General features: G+C 55.2%; 2 non-coding genes across 2 annotated transcripts; both read right to left on the bottom strand.

The window, feature by feature from the left end:
- Positions 1 to 101: 101 nt before the first annotated feature.
- LOC126436360 (5.8S ribosomal RNA) lies at positions 102 to 256 on the bottom strand. Its single transcript, XR_007580610.1, has one exon. It is a non-coding gene; the product is annotated as a 5.8S ribosomal RNA (ribosomal RNA).
- A 353-nt stretch (positions 257 to 609) lies between these two features.
- On the bottom strand, positions 610 to 2,518 carry LOC126436409 (small subunit ribosomal RNA). Its single transcript, XR_007580642.1, has one exon. It is a non-coding gene; the product is annotated as a small subunit ribosomal RNA (ribosomal RNA).
- Between the last annotated feature and the right edge of the window lie 2,482 nt (positions 2,519 to 5,000).

The raw sequence follows: 5,000 nt of genomic DNA, 5'->3' as shown, positions 1-5,000 counted from the left end.
CGCATCGCACGTTTAAGGAGACGCGGCCGGCCCCACAGGCGGCCACGACACTCCCAGGTCAGCGAAGCGGGGCAAACGCCGCGCGCTTCAGTATACGTAGCCGACCCTCAGCCAGACGTGGCCCGGGAACGGAATCCATGGACCGCAATGTGCGTTCGAAACGTCGATGTTCATGTGTCCTGCAGTTCACATGTCGACGCGCAATTTGCTGCGTTCTTCATCGACCCACGAGCCGAGTGATCCACCGTCCTGGGTGATCTTTTCATAGTTTCCACCATCTCTTTCGAGACAGTTGCATAGGCGGGACTGAGGCGTGTGGCGGCCCTGTTCCAGCGTTCAGTGTCCAACGGCCTCACGGCCGATGGGCGTCGTACGGCTCCACACCGGAGCGGACAGGCAGTCGGGCGAAAGTCATTCAAAACCGGCGCCAGGCGCCAGGTGCCGCAGGCCAGCCGCTCCAGCGCTTCAGCGCTCGTACCACACAACATTGCCGTTAGTTTTGAGACGAACGCGTGGTTCCGCACGCGGCGCACGGCTACTGCGAGCCGTACAGGTAGCTGCGTGTTGCGCGACACGACACGCACATCGAAAGACATGCAGTCTAGTCGGTAATGATCCTTCCGCAGGTTCACCTACGGAAACCTTGTTACGACTTTTACTTCCTCTAAATGATCAAGTTTGGTCATCTTTCCGGTAGCATCGGCAACGACAGAGTCAATGCCGCGTACCAGTCCGAAGACCTCACTAAATCATTCAATCGGTAGTAGCGACGGGCGGTGTGTACAAAGGGCAGGGACGTAATCAACGCGAGCTTATGACTCGCGCTTACTGGGAATTCCTCGTTCATGGGGAACAATTGCAAGCCCCAATCCCTAGCACGAAGGAGGTTCAGCGGGTTACCCCGACCTTTCGGCCTAGGAAGACACGCTGATTCCTTCAGTGTAGCGCGCGTGCGGCCCAGAACATCTAAGGGCATCACAGACCTGTTATTGCTCAATCTCGTGCGGCTAGAAGCCGCCTGTCCCTCTAAGAAGAAAAGTAATCGCTGACAGCACGAAGGATGTCACGCGACTAGTTAGCAGGCTAGAGTCTCGTTCGTTATCGGAATTAACCAGACAAATCGCTCCACCAACTAAGAACGGCCATGCACCACCACCCACCGAATCAAGAAAGAGCTATCAATCTGTCAATCCTTCCGGTGTCCGGGCCTGGTGAGGTTTCCCGTGTTGAGTCAAATTAAGCCGCAGGCTCCACTCCTGGTGGTGCCCTTCCGTCAATTCCTTTAAGTTTCAGCTTTGCAACCATACTTCCCCCGGAACCCAAAAGCTTTGGTTTCCCGGAGGCTGCCCGCCGAGTCATCGGAGGAACTGCGGCGGATCGCTGGCTGGCATCGTTTATGGTTAGAACTAGGGCGGTATCTGATCGCCTTCGAACCTCTAACTTTCGTTCTTGATTAATGAAAACATACTTGGCAAATGCTTTCGCTTCTGTTCGTCTTGCGACGATCCAAGAATTTCACCTCTAACGTCGCAATACGAATGCCCCCGCCTGTCCCTATTAATCATTACCTCGGGTTCCGAAAACCAACAAAATAGAACCGAGGTCCTATTCCATTATTCCATGCACACAGTATTCAGGCGGGCTTGCCTGCTTTAAGCACTCTAATTTGTTCAAAGTAAACGTGCCGGCCCACCGAGACACTCAATAAAGAGCACCCTGGTAGGATTTCAACGGGGTCCGCCTCGGGACGCACGAGCACGCACGAGGCGGTCGCACGCCTTCGGCTCGCCCCACCGGCAGGACGTCCCACGATACATGCCAGTTAAACACCGACGGGCGGTGAACCAACAGCGTGGGACACAAATCCAACTACGAGCTTTTTAACCGCAACAACTTTAATATACGCTATTGGAGCTGGAATTACCGCGGCTGCTGGCACCAGACTTGCCCTCCAATAGATACTCGTTAAAGGATTTAAAGTGTACTCATTCCGATTACGGGGCCTCGGATGAGTCCCGTATCGTTATTTTTCGTCACTACCTCCCCGTGCCGGGAGTGGGTAATTTGCGCGCCTGCTGCCTTCCTTGGATGTGGTAGCCGTTTCTCAGGCTCCCTCTCCGGAATCGAACCCTGATTCCCCGTTACCCGTTACAACCATGGTAGGCGCAGAACCTACCATCGACAGTTGATAAGGCAGACATTTGAAAGATGCGTCGCCGGTACGAGGACCGTGCGATCAGCCCAAAGTTATTCAGAGTCACCAAGGCAAACGGACCGGACGAGCCGACCGATTGGTTTTGATCTAATAAAAGCGTCCCTTCCATCTCTGGTCGGGACTCTGTTTGCATGTATTAGCTCTAGAATTACCACAGTTATCCAAGTAACGTGGGTACGATCTAAGGAACCATAACTGATTTAATGAGCCATTCGCGGTTTCACCTTAATGCGGCTTGTACTGAGACATGCATGGCTTAATCTTTGAGACAAGCATATGACTACTGGCAGGATCAACCAGGGAGCTGCGTCAACTAGAGCTGAGCAGCCGGCCGCCCGGGAGTGTGTCCCGGGGGCCCGCGCGAACACGCAAGCGTCCGCTCAATTATTCTGCAAACAGGAGGAGGCTGAGCTCCCCTGCACAACACACCTCGAAACCCTCTCAGGTCCCGGCGGCGCGCAGCGCCGTCCTAAGTACTTGGTCGGGTTCGAGAGAGGCGCAATCGCCCGGAGTTAGGCGAGTAGACGCTTTAGGTGCGACCACCCGTGCTCCCAACTGAGCTTGCCGCTGCCGACAGAGGCCCGGGAGCGTGCTGTCGTGGCATTGCCGGCGGGAGACAACACGCGCCACCTACGGTGACCGGCAGCTCCAACGCCAGCGCCACAGAAGGACAAAAGCCCCACTTGGGTGCCGAAGCGAACTCTCCCAGCACAGCGCACGCGCCAACACGTCCGCACAGCTGCGATACAAACCACCTGCGAGAACCGCTGGGGCGACCGAGCAGCAGACGGCGTCGCGGCGCCGAGCGCCGGGCGGCGGCGCATCCTCAGCGCACACAGTCCTCAATCGGACCAGCACACTGCAGATGGCCACCGCGCTTCGCACCGGGCCCGCGAGGACCTACTTTGGCCGCAAGGCGCCGCGAGCAGGGGGCGCCGGCGCGCAGCTGCGCCGCCTGCCGCGTCCGTCGGCCGGCGCGCCTGCCACTGGCCGCCCCCACCAGCCGGCTGTAGCGCGTGCGCCCACGCACCGCGCTGCCAGCACGCCGGGCGGCCCCCCCTCACCGGCCGGGGACGGTCCCACCCAGCCACCGCCGCGTATCGCCTCACACCCAGATCCCCTTTCACGTTCGTGGGCATGGTGGGTCCCCTTTCACGTTCGTGGGCATGGTGGGTATCCATGAAACAACCGGTTAATAGCTCGACCGATCGTCGCCAACACTGATTCACCTCTAGCGAGAACAACCGCACCACAACGGGTTACCAGTTGTTCATTTGCGTAACGTCACCAGCAAACGTAGACGTCCATCGCCATTTGCAACGAGTATTGCATGCCTGTGTCAGGTGTCACAACACACTACGTCTGCCCACATAGACGCAACAACATGTGCACGCCTAGAGAACACGTGGAAGGTAGCCCCCGTACGTATGCGGTGTCCATTGCGCGAACGACTGTCAGCCGGCCTCTGCAGCATGTCGCAGATGTGGAACGCGGTGCAACATGCTATCACAGTGTGTGAGAAGAGACGACTACGTCCGAATACACGCTCCACTACATCAACAGACTGCTCATGCTGATCGCCATCCAGGGCGTCCGTTCCTCCCACACGTCTGAATGGCGTACCACACTGCAATCCAGCTCCTAAAGGGAGACGACACGTAGCTGCGTCCACAATATTTGGACTGTATGGTCCGCCGTTGCTAGGCGCAGTCGTCGTACGGTCACACATGTGCCACGATGTATCATTCAGTACATACGGACCAATGTGCAGCACAGTTTGTGGGTTTTGCGTACATCCGCGGACAGGTGACAGGCCGTACCACAACGTAGGCTGAGTACGTCGGCATGCGAAGGGCATTGAACATGCAAACTTCTCAACGACCAGCTTGCGAAGGCAGGGGGGAAGGGGGGGGGCATGTACGTCCTGCTGCTATCCACATTACAGTGTATAGCAGGAGCATGTGGAAAGTCAGCAACACTTGCAAGGTGTTTAACATGACGCGATACACAGGGGACCGGGCAGTGCGAATAGCGAACTATATTGCGAGGGTTGCGGTTAGGCAACACTACACTAATTTAACGAGTTGCATAACAATTACAGAGCAGGTTCAGCGACAACGTGCGTCAGGTTAAGGCGCAATATAGGTTAGGTTGAGGCGCAATATGGGTTACGTTAAGGCACAAATTAGGTTACGTTAAGGCACAAATTAGGTTACGTTAAGGCACAAATTGGGTTACGTTAAGGCACAAATTGGGTTACGTTAAGGCACAAATTGGGTTACGTTAAGGCACAACATGGGTTACGTTAAGGCACAACATGGGTTACGTTAAGGCACAACATGGGTTACGTTAAGGCACAACATGGGTTACGTTAAGGCACAACATGGGTTACGTTAAGGCACAACATGGGTTAGGTTAAGGCACAACATGGGTTAGGTTAAGGCACAACGTAAGTTAGGTTAAGGCACAACGTAAGTTAGGTTAAGGCACAACGTAAGTTAGGTTAAGGCACAACGTAGGTTAGGTTAAGGCACAACGTAGGTTAGGTTAAGGCACAACGTAGGTTAGGTTAAGGCACAACGTAGGTTAGGTTAAGGCACAACGTAGGTTAGGTTAAGGCACAACGTAGGTTAGGTTAAGGCACAACGTAGGTTAGGTTAAGGCACAACGTAGGTTAGGTTAAGGCACAACGTAGGTTAGGTTAAGGCACAACGTAGGTTAGGTTAAGGCACAACGTAGGTTAGGTTAAGGCACAACGTAGGTTAGGTTAAGGCACAACGTAGGT

This window comes from Schistocerca serialis, unplaced genomic scaffold (assembly GCF_023864345.2).
Source record: "Schistocerca serialis cubense isolate TAMUIC-IGC-003099 unplaced genomic scaffold, iqSchSeri2.2 HiC_scaffold_1235, whole genome shotgun sequence".
Taxonomy (NCBI): domain Eukaryota; kingdom Metazoa; phylum Arthropoda; class Insecta; order Orthoptera; family Acrididae; genus Schistocerca; species Schistocerca serialis.
The sequence above is the reverse complement of the archived record's forward strand: the minus strand, read 5'-3'. Positions and strand labels throughout refer to the sequence as shown.